Source organism: Vicia villosa, linkage group LG4, assembly GCF_029867415.1.
Source record: "Vicia villosa cultivar HV-30 ecotype Madison, WI linkage group LG4, Vvil1.0, whole genome shotgun sequence".
NCBI lineage: Eukaryota > Viridiplantae > Streptophyta > Magnoliopsida > Fabales > Fabaceae > Vicia > Vicia villosa.
This window is the reverse complement of record NC_081183.1, coordinates 182,042,415-182,064,933: the sequence shown is the minus strand read 5'-3', so window position 1 is coordinate 182,064,933 and position 22,519 is coordinate 182,042,415. Positions and strand designations below refer to the sequence as shown.

General features: G+C 29.5%; 1 long non-coding RNA gene across 49 annotated transcripts; it reads left to right on the top strand.

Moving 5' to 3' along the window:
• The first annotated feature begins 11,079 nt into the window (after positions 1-11,079).
• LOC131596272 (uncharacterized) lies at positions 11,080-22,090 on the top strand. 49 transcript variants are annotated; one of them, XR_009282200.1, is made up of 17 exons: positions 11,080-11,602; positions 11,941-12,000; positions 12,144-12,542; positions 12,805-12,871; positions 12,995-13,163; positions 13,662-13,775; positions 13,872-14,374; positions 14,455-14,545; positions 14,709-14,803; positions 14,885-15,075; positions 15,187-15,302; positions 15,638-16,822; positions 16,916-16,975; positions 17,078-17,131; positions 17,212-17,385; positions 19,649-19,919; positions 20,010-20,713. It is a non-coding gene; the product is annotated as an uncharacterized LOC131596272 (long non-coding RNA). The 49 variants fall into 49 exon arrangements; XR_009282242.1 differs by lacking the exons at positions 19,649-19,919; positions 20,010-20,713 and adding an exon at positions 15,378-15,515 and having other exon boundaries at positions 15,187-15,220; positions 15,638-15,712; positions 16,703-16,822; positions 17,212-19,632; XR_009282233.1 differs by lacking the exons at positions 19,649-19,919; positions 20,010-20,713 and having other exon boundaries at positions 13,872-13,978; positions 14,080-14,147; positions 14,294-14,374; positions 17,212-19,631.
• The last annotated feature ends 429 nt before the right edge of the window (positions 22,091-22,519 follow it).

Genomic DNA, 22,519 nt, shown 5'->3' with positions numbered 1-22,519 from the left:
GTCAAAAACAATTTTTCCATCAATTTTCTCTAACCCAAACTGCACATCAGAATTTATGAATGCAGCTCAACAACTCTTCCACAACACCACCCTTCTTTTTTGACGTGGAAGATCAAACAAAGCTGCAATCGTAGAGCATACTAAGAACTCCTATCCCCGAATCGAACTAAAAGCTTTGACCAGTTGTTGAAAAAATAACAAATATAGAAAAAAGGAGGAACGAAATAACAACACAAGAAAATAACGTGGAAACTCTAAAACCGGAGAAAAACCATGACTGTTGCCAAATGACAACCAGAGAATAATACTATGTGAAAATTGTTACAACACATAATATACCCTCAAATACCCCAGGTCCCTAGTACACCCACACCCTCCAAAAAAAGTATATTAAATATCATGTCACAACACAAGCTTAAAGTGCTTTTGACTGGTGCATCTTGTAAAAAAAACTTAAATCCTATATATAGTCTTGGACTCTCTCTTTCTTCACAAGACTAAGCGATGTGAGACTTTTTCAACATATGTATTTTCAACAAAATTCAACAATCTCTACCTTGATTTCAAAATAGGATTTGTATAGAATGGAAAATATTTTTTTGAAAGAAATTTAAAAAAAAAATATTAGAAGACTAATTTTTTTAAAATAAGATGAAAAGTGCATAGGTCGACAGGATTTTTAAATCGGAAGATTTCATTAGTAAGTATACAAGATTCCAACAAACCTTGTTTATATTCCTTAGGAACCATTATGGGACTTAAATTAGGCGAATAGAACAATGCCTTGATCATATTAACTTCAATTGAAAAAGGATTGTTATTAACTTTCATGGTCTCCATCTTTCCACCTACCTAAAATATGGGCCTTTTGTGTTCTGTTGAAGACACATTTATTTCTATGAATCCAATCCTTCCCAAGATAATAGAATAAGGTGGTTTCATATCTATCACTGAACAAAAAACTATATGAGCTATGAAAGCACAAAGTTAATCGGATGCTACCTAATTAGGTGTTTCAAATCATTGTCCTCATGATCCTGAATTTTAATTTGCAGGATAGTTAAAGATGGTTCAAACACCATGTTATATTGAACCAGACACTATGTTCATAATAACTTGTTTTGAGATTTGGCTGGATATAAACAAAGAGATTTTCTATATATAAAATGAAAAAAGATAAACGGACTTCGATGAATAGTATATTATCGTACCATTCCTCCATGGTGCAAGTCTTTGCTACGACAAATAAGCATCATGTAATTTGTCGTGTTCGCTGGCATCCTCCTGAAGCCATTTTTAAAGTCAACATGAATGGTTCTTATTTTGGTAATCTTGAGAATGTTTTATTTGGAGGCCTTTTAAGAAATGATTGAGGTAATAGGATTTATGATTTTTTTTGGATATTGCTTGTGGCAGAGCTTCTAATCAATTGACGGAATTGTTAGCTAGCTATTTGGAGATGTCATCAACTGGCTTGAGATCTTGAGTATAGATCTATCATCATAGAATCTGACTCTCAGACAACTTTGAATTAATTGTTGACACTAAGCAGAATGACTTTCATCCATGCAACTTTACTTGCTCTCATTAAGTTCACTTCTCTTTAATGAGTAGTCTCCTTTAATCATACATTGAGAGAAGGAAACAAATGTGCTCATTGATTGACTAAATATGATGCTTCAAATGTCGACTCTTTGAAGATGTAAATTGCTCATAATTATTTGAATATTGTTAAGAGTCTCACATAAGATATATGACATGAACATATGCTTATAAATGAGAGAAATCTTTATCCTACAAACTGGTTTTGTAGAGTTGAGTTAGGTCTAACTTACACATTTCTAAGATGGTATCAGAGCGCAGTTTAAGATCTATTGGACCACTCCACTACCAGGTCACCCACCATTTAGTTCTATGATCCAGATGTTCAATCTTAGGCGTAAGAAATAATATTAAGAGTTTCACATCAAACAATATATAGGCTAAACATGTCCTTATAAGTGGGGGGTAATCCTTCACTCTAAAAATCGATTTTGTAGGGTTAAATTAGGCACAACTTACACATTTTAAGAAATATTATCTTACTTACATATGTGTCTGGAGTCTTTAAACGACATATAACTTAGTCATTTTCTCTTATTTTTATTTTTCTTTTAATAATATATATATATATATATATATATATATATATATATATATATATATATATATATATATATATATATATATATATATATATATATATATATATATATATATATATATATATGATTTACTAACGTATCCCATTTATTGTATGAGAGTTTATTTTAAAAAGTTTTAACTAAAAGTGGTTAAATATACTCTAACTTACATGTTGTTAAAACACGCATTTATAAAAACAAGTAGGTCTATGTTAGTAAATTTTTGTGCGAATTATAATCATGTACCAACTTATTTTTATGAAAGTGTTTTAATAAGATTTAACTAAAAAATATTAAATGAAAACAAGTAGCTCTACAATACCAAAAAGTAATATCCTCTATTTTTTCTTAATCCCAACCAGACAAGTTTTTTAGTGTTACAAACCTGGTCCCAAGCAATTAAGTGAGGCTTCCTTCCTTACAACTCAAAATCATCTCAAACTAAGTTATTTTAAAATATTGATTGGCAATGTGAACTACGAAATCACGTAATGATCCCCACGACACCAAGATCAATCATCATACATATATAATATGGAAGAGATTAATTATATGACCACACCATCCTCAACTTCACTCATGATGAGACCAAGTGTCCATCTTGCATTGCTTAACAAAACGTTCCACAAATCGCATCACCCAACAAAATAATCTACCAATTTATGAGGTTGTGGATCTAGAAATAGAATCTACAAATATATATATATATATATATATATATATATATATATATATATATATATATATATATATATATATATATATATATATATATATATATATATATATATATATATATATATATATATATATATATATAACAAGACCATGATGTAAACACTTGCCTATTTTACTTTTTAAATATGAAGTGATTTGTTATTGTAGAATTGGGTTGTCACAGTTTTTTAATTTGATAAAATATAATTATATCAATTTCACTCATGTCACTTTATTATTTATTATTGTTGGAGTGAACCACAATGAATTAAGAGATATGGTTGAAGACAATATTGTGAGGGTTTCCATATCACCAAAGAAATACTAGTAACATAATACCAGTGACAGACAATATTCAAATGACAGAATTTAATAAGAAGTATTCATTATCGGGTGTTGAATTTAATGACATACCTATCCTTCAGAAATTATTTGCTCTTGCTGGTCCCTTGTCACAAGTAGGGGTGTCATTTGTCTCGGTTAGCGGGGATTCCATAGAAATTCTCTGTTTGAAGCCTTACAGACGGAGAATTTTTTCTCGCAGAAACGGGAATGAGAAAAAAAATCTATCCGAAGACACTTTGAGAACAGGGGTGACATAAATATCTCCCGCTCCATGGAGTCTCCGTTCTGTCTAAAATAGTATAATGTCCTTAATCTTTATATAATTTTAAATTATTATGTAAGTTTATTTGTCATTTCATATAATTAATCTTATACACAAAATTAAAATATATATATATATATATATATATATATATATATATATATATATATATATATATATATATATATATATATATATATATATATATATATATATATTGTTAATAAAAGAGTACGATCTAAATGATTATTTCAAATTTTTTAGTTTTTGGTGGTCATGACACTCAATATTATAGATTAAATATTGTTAAAACAATATATTTATCATAAAGTAATAATTTTTAAATTTCTTGTGGTTAGTTTTTGAATTTTTTATTAATTTAGTTTAAAATAATAAATTAAAAAAAATAATGTTTATAGATCTCCGCATAAACTTTGAAGATTCATGGGGACCCGCGAGAATCAGTGGGGACGACGATGGGAACAAAATTCACCCGTAACGAAAATTCAAAACAAATATAAAAAATAGATTCGAGAGCGGAGATTGTGATAGGAATGTATCCATGTATCCCCCACCCCGCCCTTTAACTTCCCTAGTCACATACATGTCCCAGAGAAAATGATTTAAGACAATGAAAACTATAACTTATTAATAAGAAAAGTATATAAATATTATTGATACTTTAATTAATCTATATATATATATATATATATATATATATATATATATATATATATATATATATATATATATATATATATACCTTAGAAACTAACCTTTATATACTTATTAGCAAAATTTATGTTATCTTTTATAAGTAAAGTTTATTAACTAGAATATAAATATGTATTTAAAATTTATTACAATAGAATAAAGAATAAAGTCATAGTTTGAAGATATTGTAGACAATTATACTGATTCAAAAACATAAATCTTTTATTCACTATATTTATTTAATAAAGATAAATTATTGAATAAAAAAAAACGAGATTTTATCCATCAAACAACTAGTAAAAATGATAGTTGGGTATGTCTAACCTATCCTTTAATTTTTTTTTCAAAAACACAAATAGGAAGTGAATCCCACCAATTATCATAATTAACAAGAAAACTTGCATTGGTTAATCTATATGCGCATGCATTTCCCTCTTTGAAAATGTGAGATATCTTGAATCTAAAAAAAATGTGTAAAGTATTCTTTCATTTAATTAAAAGTGCCAAGGGACAATATTTACATTAGAAAATGCATGAATGGTTAGCATTGAGTTAGTTTCAAGCTAAAAAATTCTCTAATTTCTCATGTTATATTGATAGCAAGTATGATTTCATTCAATTCAGTGTGAAAGGAGGTGCAAACTCTAATCTTAATATAGAAAGTTTTAAAATTTTTTATTAAATTATCCTTAAATATGTCATCAAAAGTTGTTATTTCAGGATTTTCTCTTGAACTCCATCTGTTTTACACTTAATTCAATTATGACTTAGAAAATACCAATTAACTTGTATGATTCTAGGTGCGTGGGAAGCAGGTCGAAATTCGATGTCGATGCATTCAATAATTTTAAACTCGTGAATAGAAGATAATATGTGCCCCCTGAAGAAGTAGATGATATATAGACCAATTGTTTAACATGAAAAATGTTTATATCAAAATCTATTTTACCATTTTGCAACCTGGTACTAATTCTTGTATGTCAAGTTTTCCAAATAATTATTATGATAAGAGTCATGATCATATTTTAAAATTAAGAGCTCCAACTTCGACTAAAAGTTTGAATAAGCTTATGTAACTAGTTATATCGATGCTCATGCAAAACAACCATTCAATGTCCAATGTCACAAAAGTAAGGTGTATCTGCATATAAGAAATAAGTGGTCTGAAGTTTCAACTTCATAACTATAGAGATAGCACATTGAAATTATGTGCATTCCCTTTCGAACCAGGTTGTCTTATATTGCAATATCATTATGCATTAACTTCTAAGTCACAAATGACTTAGAACGTGATATGTAGGGATGTTATATGAATCTTGATATAATCGTAAGCATTTTTAAAAGATAGATCACCTTAATGAGTTTATCAACAACATTAATGTTAAAAGACAAGTTAATCTTTAAAATGGATAAGCCATGAGGAATGTTTCAATCGATGTCTTGGATAATTAAGTTGACCTTAACAGTTTGCATAAACCCAATATCCAGTGGCAATACTACATGTAAATCTTTAATTTTGTATCACAATCAGTTGTCGACCCATAAATCAATGTTCTTCGCAATACCAACGTGCAATGTATTATGTTCCTCCAAAAAGGAAAATGAATGCTTAATGTTAGGCCATATTGAAAAAAATATATGATGCATGATTGATTTTATGTGGCTGGAGTATCTACTCATAAGCATTGAAGACCATTGATTATTGGTCAACAACTTCTAACAAAGAGATAAATAAGCAACTTAGTTTATTGTCTAAATATCTCTCAAACCAATATCTCCTTCAGATAAATGTGAGCAAATAATCTTCCAAGATATAGTAATCATCTTTCTAGTATCTATGTTACTTGTCTACACAACATTTCTGATGCAAGAATCTAGTTTGTAAAAATCTTTAACGCACCAATTATCTCTTTCAAAATTGATATCTACCCATTAAAGATGATATTGTTTCATTCCAACCACATACTTTAACATGTTGCAAGTCATATTGAGTGTGAAACTCTTTTAGCATATTTTCTCCGCAGTGGAAGAGAAAAGATTATGAAAATTTGATGGATGCCAATTGAACAAATTAAACATATCATTCTAAATTTCTTTCACTTTAACACATGTAAAAAAACAAATAGTTATGTGTTTCAAAACCGAAAACATATTATAGGTGCATGCCTCTTATGATGTATTTTTATAACAAAGTTACTTCTGCGGGAAGTCGGCTTTGCAACAATCTCCAACCAAACACCTTATTATTTTTTAATCGCTCTTAGATATTACACATCGACTTCATAATTATTCTACGTAGAAAGCAACTCTTTATTGCACAATTTTACGATAAACTTTGCTGGTTGATTTAGAAACCATAAAATATTGTCTTATGTGTTAAAATCTAATTCAAAACAAGATAAAATTACCATTGGTTCAATAGTTGATTCACATTCTTATGTTGTGAACATTTTGTTCCAATTTATTTTCCATTCCCATTTTTTACTCACCTAATTTACTACATTTTCTACTTTAATATGTTCATATGATAATTCATACAACTGCAAGTACAGATGCTTCAAATTACAATCTCTAATCCAAAATTCATTTCTAATCAAATAATCTCTAATAGCAACATGACTTCAATATCTCAATAATACAAAACCTTCAATATCTCATTAAAAACAACAACAACAACAACAACAAACATATCACTTTTCTCAATAAAACAAATAAAAACCTTCAATAACATTCTCAACAACAATAACAACAAATAATTCTTTAGGGTTTAAGCACTAAACATCAACAACAATAACAACAACAATAATATTAAACCTAACATATCTCAACCCAATTACTATTACACGCGTCATGGAGATATTTAGCCTACTAAAAACGTGATGAAGAAGTCAAAGAGTTAAATATCGTATGAGTTTCATATTTCCTTCTTGCAAGTATCGTTCGAGTTTCTCCTTAGAGTTTTTTTATCATATTTTCTTGCTTTGTACGAATTTGAGAGATATTGATAGAGTTCGACCTCGTTTGTTGAAGAACTAGTCGGAGAAGATGTGATGGTGAAGAAATGGAGATGATACGATGGCGAACGAGTTAAAGATGATATGTGTTTAAGACTCTGATTGTTAATGGAAACATGATCAAGTTGTTAGGGCTCAATGAGGTTTTCATAAGCGTTGAATGTGATTTTCGTAAAACAAGGGAGAACTGAATAGACATGACAAGTTAAACTTTATTTTTTAAATAAGAGTAAACCATTTCACTATAGTTAAAAAATCCAACCATGATGAAATCTAATTTATTTATGTTATTTTGAGCAAAACGTTAGTTTTTTTAACAATTAAAAAAAAAAGTCAAATATTTCACCACGGTTTTTCAACCATGTAAAAAAAGGCTTGTTTTTAGTTTAAAAATAAAATATAATTAAAAAATTTCTATTATAATATTAAATCAATCACAAATTTATAGATGTACAAGATTTATCTACAGTCGCGATTTTTAACTCTGATAAAATGTAAGTCATTTTTAATTTTAAAAGAAAAATAAAATTAAGGTGCTTGATTTTTAAGATGTCAGAACGGTCCGTATAACACCTATGATGAAAACACTGTCATAATATATATTATTTATAATAGTCTCAAAAATATAATCCAGCTCATAAGATAAAATTTTCAACATGCAACCATATGAAATCAAGTAAATGAAAATTGAAATAATCTATGCAAGTAAAAAGTTAAGAGTTATACCATTGTGTGACATTTCTTTAAATTAATGTCAACAAAATTATTGTACTTTGAAATCTTACCTTATTGTATTTTATATTTTATACAGATAACTATACTTTTAAAAATATAATGTAATTATTTTAAGGATTAAATATGTATAAAATATAAAATTTAGTTTTTGTTCCTATAAAAGAAAATGACATGATTTGGTCACTACAAAATTAATATGCACGTTGTTTTAATTATTACTGTTAAATCAATGTGTATTTTTAAGTGATTATTTTACATATATGTTTAGAACGTTTTAAAAAGTTCCTTAAAAAAACCTCAAAATTTGATTTCTAAGTCGAAATTTTCATTATTTTTATTATTATCTTTTGAAATTTAAAAAATTCATATTTAATTCTTCTCATTTTAAATTTTATTAAATAAATATTTTACAGTATTCTAAACATGTATAAAAAAAATTTCAAAAATTTAAAAATAAAAGAGTTATTAAAAAGTTTTCAAAATTTTAGAAAATACTATTAAGGACTAAAACTTCATGCATAAAATTTTTAGAAAGACCATTCATTGAAAAAACAAATTTAGGGACTAAAATTTTATGTTGGTTTATTTATAGGGACGAAAAACATATTTAACCCTAATTTTAATTAATCAGCTTACACGTGTTTGGAACATTCTTTATTATGAACTAGTAAAAAACTCGCACGTACGCATGGATTTTGATCTGATACGCGCATTTATTCACATACATTAGAAGTTGTCTTTACTAAAGTTATTTTAAAAAATTTATATATGAGAAATTAACATCCTTTGAATCAACAGTTGAATTTTCCCGTATATAAACATATTTAAAATATTTGAATAAATAATAAACTTATACTCGTTTATAAAAATAACACCGTTTTTTAAAATATTGGCACACACATTTGTTCACATACATTAGAAGTTGTTTTTACTAAAGTTGTTTTAAAAAATTATATATGGGATGAAATTAAAATCCTTTGAATCAATAGTAGAATTTTCCCGTATATAAAACATATTTAAAATATTTAAATATAAACTCTTACTCGTTTATAAAAATAACACTGTTTATTAAAATATTTTGATCAACAATACATTTTTTACATATATAAAAGCTATTTTTGTTTTTGTACCGTTTATAAAAAAATTGGATCAACGGTAAAATTTTCTCGTTTATAAAAAATTGTTGTTTGTAAAAATATTTGTATCAACAATATATTTTTTTTCTATTTATAAAAATATTCATATCAAATGTAGATTTTGCCGTTAATAAAAATATTTGTATCAATAATATAATTTTTTTTCATTTATAAAAATATTTGTACCAGCAATACACTTTTTCCCATTTAGAAAATATTTGCACCAACAATATACTTCTTTCTGTTTATAAATATATTTGTATAAACAGTAAATTTTTTTCGTTTATATAATAACACCGCTTATTAAAATATTTGGAAGAACACTACATTTTATCAATTAACTCACTTTTTCGCATTTGACTCACTAACTCACTTTTCCGTTTATTTCAAGTAGTTGTAAAAATTACACACACAAAGTTGTCAACATAAATTCTTATTTAATACTCCATCCGTCTCATAATAGGTGTTTTCTTTGAGATTTTCACACTTTTTAAGAAAATGATTAGTTATGTTGATTTCAATGATAAAATGAGTCTCATTTACTAAAATAACCTTATTAATAATAGGTAGTGGAGTACTTAAATGAATTAAAATACAATAAATAAGGGTAAATTAGTGGAAAAAATAATAAAGACCACATTGGTATTCTAAATGAACAAATACTTTGAGACAAATAAAAATAGAAAAAAAGGACACCTATTGTGAAACGGAGAGAGTAACTTATATTTATATCATAAATTTAGGATAAATTTACAAATTGAAAATCAAAGAATGTTTCAATATTACAACACTTTTCATCCACATTAGTTTTTCATCGGTAAGAAAGAGGGTCTAATCCAAAAAAAAAACTACAAAGAAGACATTGCAGAGTAAATAACACCCAATATATTATTCCCTCCGTCCCAAATTATTTGTCGCAGTGATCTACTTAATATATTATTAAGAAACAATAATAAATAAAAGAGAATGATGATTTTACCAAATTATTCTGATTAACTATTGGTGTGTTCAAAATAACATTAATATTAAATGAGAAAACAATAAATTAAGAGTATTTATTATAAGGTATAATTGAAAGATTAAATATAAAATTACATTTATAATATAAAGCGACAAATATTTTGGAACAATTTTTTTTTTCAAATATGACATTTATTTTGGAACTGAATGAATAGCTTCTATCCAATGTAAAATAACAAAAGTAACACTACTAAAAAAAACTAGATCCTCCCTGAGGTTAAGCCAAGTTTCGCAATTACATCCACGCACATGTTCGCATATCGATATGTGTGCACCACTTTAACTTCTTCATGACTCTCTGTAAGGTTATAAATCTGCTTAAACAACGAGTCTACCTTAGTTCTGTTGATAGTAAACTGTACCTATCACCATTAACAATGTTTTGAATCCATTGCAAATATTCCTTCAAAGCTGGAGATTTTTGCATGGAGATTATTCCATGACAGATTGCCTACTAAGTCGCAACTAGCTAGAAGGGGAATAATCATTAATCCGTATGACAAATCATGCATGTGTGTGTTGTTTCAGACACAAAGACACTACAAAAAAAATTCATATTAGCTACCAAAATATTGCTACAGTTATATATCAAAGCTAATTTGAGACTGATTGGATATGCTTTAACTACCAATAAAATTTCTAGCTAATACTTATATTTTTCTAAACCACTTCTTGATTTACTATATTTTCTATTACTTTTTTATTTTATTTTCATGTTTGAAGTTAAAAATGATTCAAGAAAAAAACATATATTTGCAAGTAATTTACGATTAAAATTAATTGAATAAAAAATAAAAAATTAACATTTTCAATTTTACAATAAACATAAAAATTATTTTTAAAAACAATTAAATAATTTATTGATTCAATTTTACAAATTTTTATAACAAGTTTGTAGAAAAAAACTATGTATAAAATTTTAATATATATTATTTTCATTAAAAAAATAATTGTCCATAATTTTTTTCCAACTATGTGTTTCCTTTGCTATCTAGCTTCGTCTCTTCCTCTCTGATCAATCTCACGTGCATCTCCAATCGACGTCGTATTCATCTCCGATCCGCTTCGTCTGCATCTCCAATCGACGTCGTCTGCATCTCCGATCGACCTCGTCTGCATCTCCGATTGACCTCGTCTGCATCTCCGATCGATGTCTCCTTCTGCGATCGACTTCGTCTAATTCCCAATTCGATCTTGTCCCAGTCATATTGATATATTATCCTCTCTCCATTTCCAATTGATCTTCACATTCTCTCATCCTTGCTCATATTTTCATATGAAACCCTAATCTAGCTGTTTTACATCTATAATTCGTATTTTGTCAATTTCAGGTTCTTTCGGTTTTGATTTTTTGTATCCAGTTGAAGAAAAAGTAATTGAAGCTTCAAGAGTCACAAAATGCTCTAAGAGAAGTTGTGAAGCTGCTTGAACAAACTGTTAACAAGTTCCAAACTCAGAGTGTGAGCTTCCAAAAAGGTGACACGGAATTTGAAATCTAATAATGTAAATTGTTTATGTTGTATGTTGTTGTTACGTTGATGATAGGAAAAATGAAATAACTGATTAGAGCCGCTAATAATGTGTATAATATTGATGATACTATTGAGCATCCATTCATTGTCTGACACGATATCTCTAATGATAATTTGAGGATATGTAATTAATTGAATAGAATTACTTGTGTTGGTGTCGATGCTGTCTTGAGTCTTGACAACATACACACTTTAAATTTGAAGTGTCGGTGCTCTATAAGATGACAATAAAAGGTAATTGACCAATAAATTGAAAGAATTGTATGTTTAAACATTGTGCAGAGTCTGCTGATGTGTATACCATAATTCAAGTCCCTCTCTTTGGACTCTGGGGATTCAAGTGTACGTCGTATTCCATGTTTTGCTTCTAATTTTTGAAAAAACTGGTTTCTCTTATGTTTTTATTGATTTTATATCGAATTGAATTTTCTTAATGATTTGCGTGAGATACTTTGGATTTTTTTATGCTTTTCTTTTTTCTGTAGGTTATTATAGCTGCATAGTAAGAGGTGGATGAGATAATCAAAACTTCAGAGAATCATGAGTCTGTGGAACTGGAAGCAAGTTTGGTTCAGATAGGTGACAATGTGGTTCTGCAAAAGTTGCTTGTAAGTTGATATATTTGATCTGAAATGTGATTGATTTTAAAAATACTATAAGTTAAGGAATGCTTAGTTGGGTATATCACTCTGTTTATTTTCTACCTGTGGGGTCCGAGATATTTTGACCCTCAAGATAGTAGTTGGGGAGCATGCTATAATTGCTGTGAGGAAGGTCACTCTGCGGTAAACTGTTCAGCAGCGAAGCAGATGAAACAGTGCTATGTGTGTGGTGGTTTATGACACACATCAAGGGAGATGATGTATGTGTTTGTGGAGGAACATGTATGTGTATGTTTTCATATTTTTACTGTACTCAAATGATGATTGTACTTGCTTGATAGTATTCGTTGTTGTTGTTGTTGTTGTTGGTTTAGTACCTTGCTATGATATCAATCCTAACACCCCTATATCCTCTCCATTTGCTGATAATGGATTGCAATGGGAAGCATAAGTTTTATATATTTGCAACTCTATTATGATTCTTCATAAAGCCAAACAAGTGGTAAATAGTTTTCGAATTCATTTTTCTTGATTGTGATTGCAGATACATTATAAATGTTGGGGCTTTTACAATAATGTGTTCATCATTGCTTGGTGGAATGTTGCGTCAGGTAAAACTAATTAGAACACTCTGCCCTCTTTTTGTATTCCTTATCTTATTTTTTTTTTCTTTTCTTATGAATCAAAGCGAAAAAAGATGAATTTTGATGTGTTTTTTGTTTAATGTCTCTAAGCCAAGAGTTTTGATGGCTATGGGAAGGGATGGACTACTGCCACCATTTATTTTGACATAAATAAACACAACTATCTTCATGCAAAGAGTACCTTAGTTACTGGCCTTGTTGCTGCAGCCTTGGCAGTTTTCATGGATGTCTCTCAACTTTCTGGGACCTGGAGATGTTGGTAAGTTTAACTCATCTAATTAAGAAGTTAACAATGCCTCTTTTACATTTTTTATTATTGAGTTGTGTTATTTTCACATTTCAATTAATCGGATGGATTATGGATATAGTTACAAGGTGTCACAATTCATTAATTATCAACTGAGTACAACTGACAACCGTTTTTAATGTCATTAACTACAAATTTTAGGTGTTCAAATCTATATATACTCATTTACTATTAAATATATACATGGTTTTCAGGTGTTTAAATATACACTTGAAGGTCGTACTTAATGACGTTCAAAATCGTACTCATGAATTGTATTTAGTGAATGGTTAATGAGTTGTGATTAGAGGTGGTAAAGCGGATCAAGTCTGCTAATTTAACCCGCCATTTTTGGCGAGCCAAGTCAAAGTTTCAGAGTATTTTTACACATTTTCTCTTGTTTGTTTCTTTTCTAAGCTATAATTTTATTAGTTAATGGGAAAGTAAGAGGGATTTGTTTTTGTGTAAAAGGTTATAGTGTTGAGTGCTTCTGCAAATAAATTGGGAAATCTCAAAGATCAAGCTTCTGCATATGCAGCTTTGATCATGGAAGAGCTTGATCCAGATCATAATGGATATATAGAGGTTAGAATTAAAATTCAAAAATTATTAGTCTTTTGTTAGAGTTTTGTTGAAACTTTCATCTTTTGTATACTAATTATTTTGCTCTTGTTTAAATAGATGTGGAAGCTTGAAACTCTACTAAAGGAAATGGTTAGCGCAGAAGATGGCTCTACAGAACTTAGTACTAGAACCAAGACATTAACTCGAGCTATGATACCGTGCAAGTACAGAATCTAATGCAAACTTCCAAGATCGGTGAAACTTTAGCTTCGTTTTCTTCACTATAAGGTTCAGTTTTTCTTCAAAGTTCTTGTTTTTCTTTCAGATCTAGTTGATTCTTTACCTCAAGCTTTCGATTCAAAGCTCAAATCACTCTATTCGATTCCTCTTTAGGTTAATTTTTTACTAATCGATATACTTGTTGTTGTTGATTTTGTTGCTTTAGATTAGTTAGGTTTTGAGATCTAAAAGTTTTGATTTGGTGTTTTTCTTTACATATCTTTCGATTGGTTTTCAATTTTCTTGAGATGTCGAAGTAGAAGGCTGCATCATATCGAAATTCTGACTCAGCCTTGTCATTCTCGTCAAAATTCCGACTCTGATGGCGACACCGATTACATGTTTGATTCTTTTTCTCTTTTTCGAATTTCAAATGAATAGTTCGTTTTATATATTTACTTTTTAAATTTAACAAATGTAGAAAGAACGTGATGATGTTTTCAATTGAAGATACTGGCAAAGCATGGGATCATAGTGTCATGCTGAAAGATTATCAACTTTTACTTGGTAAAGTATGCAACCACATTGCTTATGCTATAAGTTGTGAATTAACTATTTATCCAAACAAGACCTTATGTTATAAGTAATTATGTGATAATGTTTGGTTATGCTTAATTAAGTTGTTTATCCAAACATGGTCTAATTGCTTGATTATGGGTTTGTATAACAAGCCAGATTTCCATGTGGCAATGGCTCCTCAAAGAGCCAAGCCCTTCTATGCCTCTTTAGTGGACATGTTTAGGAATGCTTATAACTCGGATGCAATCAAGGTATGCTATTCGTTTTATGTTATACTTTAATTTATATTTCTATTATTTGGTCTGATAAAATATTTTTTTCTTTTCTATCAGTGGTCATTGAAATCGGTAGTCGGGGTTTACAGTACTCACAACCCACCGACCTTTTGTGTTGGACTCTAGTGGTAATGTGATATGGAGTGGATGGTTTACAATAGCCATGTCTAATGTCTACTGTCTCACACCTCTACAGAGTGTTTAGGAAACTTGGTTATATGCAACTTCACACAAGTGGGTGTTTGGTGGTATGTCTAAAGGCCCTTGTAAACATATCTCCTCTGCATGATTCTTTTATATGCTTTAACTTTGTGATTCTATTAATGAGTTGGTATTTATCTCCATTCTTGTGTCTGCAGCCATAGTCGGGCTTCTAGATAATGCAATGACGAGGTGATTTTTCATTCGTTTTCAATGCAATTTTGCATGAGTTTTGGATTTTCAAATAAGACGTCAGAATCTAGAATTGGACAGTGTATGGGCTAAGTCATTCTTTATTAAAAGTATTTAGTATTTTCTTTTATATTTATTTTTCAGCTTGACCTTGCAGATGAACTACTGTATGTGATGTTTCATACCTGATTGCAGAAAATAATTATTTGTTCAAATTCTGCAACACTAAGTTGTTATTGAAGTGTGATATTTTAGTACTACAGTAACGACTATTTGACAACACTTAACAATAGTGGTTTGTTCTTCGACAACACTTAACAATAGCAGTTTGTTCTGCAATGATATTAGGTTATTTGATAGCGTTGGGCTTGTGTCTCGGTTTTATTATGCTAATGTTATTTGTGTTTTGAATGGAAGATTGATGGGAGACTACACAATCTTAAGAAAGATGTTTATGTTCAAGACTCTAAGCATAGGAGGACACTAGTTGAGGTTTGTTTCTGAACTTTTTGGTTTTGTTATTATATTGGAATTTGCAAGTGTTTTCGGTTCTAGATATTCTAAAATAGAAAAGGAAAGGTTATTGGTATCCTTTATAATACTTTGGTTAGGTCCTTATTGAGTTTCGGTTTTTGATTTTTTCTATTTTTAGGGATGATTATTATTAGTAACACATACTTTATCAGTCTAGTTATTCGGTTGCCTTATAATTTGATCACGTTCTTTTGGAAGTGTGTGGAAACATTTTAAAGGATGGAGTGATGGACCTTTAATAGAGGATGGAGTGATGGATCCAGAAGGTGGGCAGGTTTCCTCTAAGACACCATGTGGTGTGTTTTATTATTTTTATATAGATATCACATTAAAAACAAAAACTCAACCACTATATTTACTAACTCCAATTAAGCATCAAAACCAAATATTCCTTGATTTGCTAAAGATATATGCTAAGAGGAATCAGAACCAATTAGTCTAAAGTGTTCCCACTTAAGAAGGTGAATAAAATTAATAATGTCATGTGGATCATTATTCATCACACTTAATTCAATTATATTTTGTATAAAATAAATTGGTGGTGTAACCTATGACATCACTTCTTGTCCACTGTCTTGATAGTGAATGCATCAATTGTTTTCCATTATTTAGTACTCACACTTTTTCTTTTCGTTCAAGACACCTAGTCAGCAAGTGACAGATTAAAAATAACAAAATTTGTCTTCCAAACTTTATAAAAGACCATAGAACCTTAGAAAAAAAACACAAAAACAAACACACTTGATAGTTACTAAATTCATAGAGAAAAATTGAAGTGCTGAAATGGCTACAAACCAGGAGGAGGTGAAACTTTTGGGAGCTCTTGGAAGCTCATTTGTGTGCAGAATAACTCTTGCTCTAAATCTAGGAATTGAATTTGAATTTGTTAAAGAAGACTTGCAGAACAAGAGTGAGCTTCTTCTTAAATATAATCCAGTTTATAATCAGGTTCCAGTTTTTGTCCATAATCAGAATCCTATATCAGAATCCCTAGTTATTCTTGAATACCATTGATGAGCTAAAAATACCAACAGAATTTCAGGAAGCTGTTAATGGTGATCCCACCAAGTGAGAATTTATATCTTTTTTTCTTTTTCTTTCTGGATAATATTTAATTGTGGTAAATTTCATAATTTTCTGACATACTTGTATGCATGAAAGGAGAAAATGTGTGATTGTTGGCAGTGATAGGACGAAGATGATTTTGTACTTACAGCTCATGTAAGTAGTACCTAACAGGTCTCCTAAAACATTTTAACTATTATAAAAGTTTGTTTTTCCCAATAGACATGGTTAATTTGATGTTGTTGTGAATTATTTCAGGTCCCTCCTAGCAATATGTTTGGGTATTCCACAACCCCTTGTTCCATGACACAGGTGCCAACCAATACTCCTGAATGTTTTATGTTTTGATGGCAAGTTATAATTGTTTTTTGATTTCCTTGTAATAATTGCAGGGTAAAGGTGAGTTCACCTTTGGTTCCTCAAATGAAGGGTTTGAAAGTTCTTTTTTTATTTGATTTGTATTGGAATTTGTTGAGTCTGTTGCAGATATTAAAAGAATGGGACCTCTTGTCAAATATGAACGACGAATTGCCAATGGTGATTTGGTGGATGGTGATAGTTGTCAGGTAGAGTATTTCAATTTCATTGATGGTATAACTTCCTTGTTGGCGGGAAGCTCTTCAACCACCAACATAATATTGCACCTTGTGTAACACATATTTGACTTGAACTTTCGACAAGTCAAAAATAATTCTTCGATCAATTTTCTCTAACCCAAACTGCACAGCAGAACTTATGACTGCAACTCAACAACTCTTGCACATCACCATCCTTCTTTTCTGATGTGGAAGATCAGACAAGCTGCAACCATAGAGCATACTAAAAAATCCTATTCTTGGATCGAACCAAAAGCTCAGATACCATTTGTTGGGAAAATAAAAAATATAGAGAAAAAAGAGGAACACAATAACAACACAAGAAAATAACGTGGAAACTCCAAAATCGGAGAAAAATCACGATCGTTCACAATTGACAACCAGAGAATAATACTATATAAAAATTGTTACAACATGTAATATACCCTCAAATACTCCAGGCCCCTAATACACTCATACCCTCCAAAATAAATATTTAACTACATCTCACAACACTATATTACAAGATCATAAGAGAATAAAGAAAGTCAAATACAAGCTTAAAATGTTTTTGACTGGTGCATCTTGTAAAGAAAAACTTTAATCCTATATATAGCCTTGGACTCCCTCTTCCTTCATAAGACTAAGCAATGTGAGACTTCTTCAACATATGTATTTTCAACAAAATCCAACAATCTCCACCTTCATTAAAAATGATACACTAACTTTTATTGTCTTTACCGACAATCATGCTCCACCATAAAGAGTGTGAACATGTATATATTTAATTAATCTTAACAGTCTCCACCTTGATTAACAATAATACAACTTTCATTGTCTTCACCGACAATCATACTCCACTATAAAGAGTATAGTCACTTGAAGCTACACCACTCTAAAAATTTTCACATTGTCTTAAACGACAATCATAGTTTTAAAAACTATCATACTCTCTCACGAAGAATATATTTCACTTGAAGATAAACCACTTCAAGAATTTCACATTGTCATCACTGACAATAATATACTTTATCATGAAGAATAAATTTCACTTTAAGGTAAATCACTCCAAGAATTTTCACATGTCGAAAACATGGTTTAAAACTTATGGTATAACTTCCTTGTTGGCAGGAAGCTCTTCAACCACAAACATAATCTTGCACCTTGTGTAACACATATTTGACTTGAACTTTCCACAAGTCAAAAACAATTTTTCCATCAATTTTCTCTAACCCAAACTGCACATCAGAATTTATGAATGCAGCTCAACAACTCTTCCACAACACCACCCTTCTTTTTTGACGTGGAAGATCAAACAAAGCTGCAATCGTAGAGCATACTAAGAACTCCTATCCCCGAATCGAACTAAAAGCTTTGACCAGTTGTTGAAAAAATAACAAATATAGAAAAAAGGAGGAACGAAATAACAACACAAGAAAATAACGTGGAAACTCTAAAACCGGAGAAAAACCATGACTGTTGCCAAATGACAACCAGAGAATAATACTATGTGAAAATTGTTACAACACATAATATACCCTCAAATACCCCAGGTCCCTAGTACACCCACACCCTCCAAAAAAAGTATATTAAATATCATGTCACAACACAAGCTTAAAGTGCTTTTGACTGGTGCATCTTGTAAAAAAAACTTAAATCCTATATATAGTCTTGGACTCTCTCTTTCTTCACAAGACTAAGCGATGTGAGACTTTTTCAACATATGTATTTTCAACAAAATTCAACAATCTCTACCTTGATTTCAAAATAGGATTTGTATAGAATGGAAAATATTTTTTTGAAAGAAATTTAAAAAAAAAATATTAGAAGACTAATTTTTTTAAAATAAGATGAAAAGTGCATAGGTCGACAGGATTTTTAAATCGGAAGATTTCATTAGTAAGTATACAAGATTCCAACAAACCTTGTTTATATTCCTTAGGAACCATTATGGGACTTAAATTAGGCGAATAGAACAATGCCTTGATCATATTAACTTCAATTGAAAAAGGATTGTTATTAACTTTCATGGTCTCCATCTTTCCACCTACCTAAAATATGGGCCTTTTGTGTTCTGTTGAAGACACATTTATTTCTATGAATCCAATCCTTCCCAAGATAATAGAATAAGGTGGTTTCATATCTATCACTGAACAAAAAACTATATGAGCTATGAAAGCACAAAGTTAATCGGATGCTACCTAATTAGGTGTTTCAAATCATTGTCCTCATGATCCTGAATTTTAATTTGCAGGATAGTTAAAGATGGTTCAAACACCATGTTATATTGAACCAGACACTATGTTCATAATAACTTGTTTTGAGATTTGGCTGGATATAAACAAAGAGATTTTCTATATATAAAATGAAAAAAGATAAACGGACTTCGATGAATAGTATATTATCGTACCATTCCTCCATGGTGCAAGTCTTTGCTACGACAAATAAGCATCATGTAATTTGTCGTGTTCGCTGGCATCCTCCTGAAGCCATTTTTAAAGTCAACATGAATGGTTCTTATTTTGGTAATCTTGAGAATGTTTTATTTGGAGGCCTTTTAAGAAATGATTGAGGTAATAGGATTTATGATTTTTTTTGGATATTGCTTGTGGCAGAGCTTCTAATCAATTGACGGAATTGTTAGCTAGCTATTTGGAGATGTCATCAACTGGCTTGAGATCTTGAGTATAGATCTATCATCATAGAATCTGACTCTCAGACAACTTTGAATTAATTGTTGACACTAAGCAGAATGACTTTCATCCATGCAACTTTACTTGCTCTCATTAAGTTCACTTCTCTTTAATGAGTAGTCTCCTTTAATCATACATTGAGAGAAGGAAACAAATGTGCTCATTGATTGACTAAATATGATGCTTCAAATGTCGACTCTTTGAAGATGTAAATTGCTCATAATTATTTGAATATTGTTAAGAGTCTCACATAAGATATATGACATGAACATATGCTTATAAATGAGAGAAATCTTTATCCTACAAACTGGTTTTGTAGAGTTGAGTTAGGTCTAACTTACACATTTCTAAGATGGTATCAGAGCGCAGTTTAAGATCTATTGGACCACTCCACTACCAGGTCACCCACCATTTAGTTCTATGATCCAGATGTTCAATCTTAGGCGTAAGAAATAATATTAAGAGTTTCACATCAAACAATATATAGGCTAAACATGTCCTTATAAGTGGGGGGTAATCCTTCACTCTAAAAATCGATTTTGTAGGGTTAAATTAGGCACAACTTACACATTTTAAGAAATATTATCTTACTTACATATGTGTCTGGAGTCTTTAAACGACATATAACTTAGTCATTTTCTCTTATTTTTATTTTTCTTTTAATAATATATATATATATATATATATATATATATATATATATATATATATATATATATATATATATATATATATATATATATATATATATATATATATATATATATATATATATATATATATGATTTACTAACGTATCCCATTTATTGTATGAGAGTTTATTTTAAAAAGTTTTAACTAAAAGTGGTTAAATATACTCTAACTTACATGTTGTTAAAACACGCATTTATAAAAACAAGTAGGTTTATGTTAGTAAATTTTTGTGCGAATTATAATCATGTACCAACTTATTTTTATGAAAGTGTTTTAATAAGATTTAACTAAAAAATATTAAATGAAAACAAGTAGCTCTACATTACCAAAAAGTAATATCCTCTATTTTTTCTTAATCCCAACCTGACAAGTTTTTTCGTGTTACAAACCTGGTCCCAAGCAATTAAGTGAGGCTTCCTTCCTTACTCAAAATCATCTCAAACTAAGTTATTTTAAAATATTGATTGGCAATGTGAACTACGAAATCACGTAATGATCCCCACGACACCAAGATCAATCATCATACATATATAATATGGAAGAGATTAATTATATGACCACACCATCCTCAACTTCACTCATGATGAGTCCAAGTGTCCATCTTGCAATGCTTAACAAAACGTTCCACAAATCGCATCACCCAACAAAATAATCTACCAATTGATGAGGTTGTGGATCTAGAAATAGAATCTACAAATATAGTATAAAACAAGACCATGATGTAAACACTTGCCTATTTTACTTTTTAAATATAAAGTGATTTGTTATTGTAGAATTGGGTTGTCACAGGTTTTTTAATTGGATAAAATATAACTATATCAATTTCATTCATGTCACTGATTATTTTTATCATTGTTGGAGTGAACCACAATGAATTAAGAGATATGGTTGAAGACAATGTTGTAAGGGTTTCCATATCACCAAAGAAATACTAGTAACATAATACTAGTGACAGACAATATTCAAATGGCAGAACTTAATAAGTATTCATTATTGGGTGTTGAATTTAATGCCATACCTATCCTTATTTGCTCTTGCTGGTCTATTGTCACATGTAGGGATGTCATTTATCTCCGTTAGCGGGGATTTCATAGGGATTCTCCGTTTGAAGTCTTAAAGGCAAAGAATTTTCTCCCGCGGAAACGGGAATGAGAAAAAAAATCTATCCGAAGACACTTCGAGAACGAGGATGGCATAAATATCTCCTGTTCCGTGGAGTCTCCGCTCTGCCTAAAATAGTATAATATCCTTAATTCATATATAATTTTAAATTATTATATAAGTTTATTTGTCATTTCATATATACACAAAATTAAAAAAACACACACACACACACACACACACACACACACACACACACACACACACACACACATATATATATATATATATATATATATATATATATATATATATATATATATATATATATATATAATATATATATATATATATATATATATTGTTAATAAAAATGTGCGATCTAAATGATTATTTCAATTCTTTAAATTTTTAGTGGTCATGACACTAAATATTATAGATTAAATATTGTTAAAACAATATATTTATCATAAAGTAATAATTTTTAAATTTCTTGTGGTTAGTTTTTGAAGTTTTTACTATTAATTTAGTTTAAAGTAATAAATTAAAAAATAAAATAATGTTTATAGATCTCCGCATAAACTTTGAAGATCCATGAGGACCCGCGAGAATCTGCGGGGACGACGATGGAAACAAAA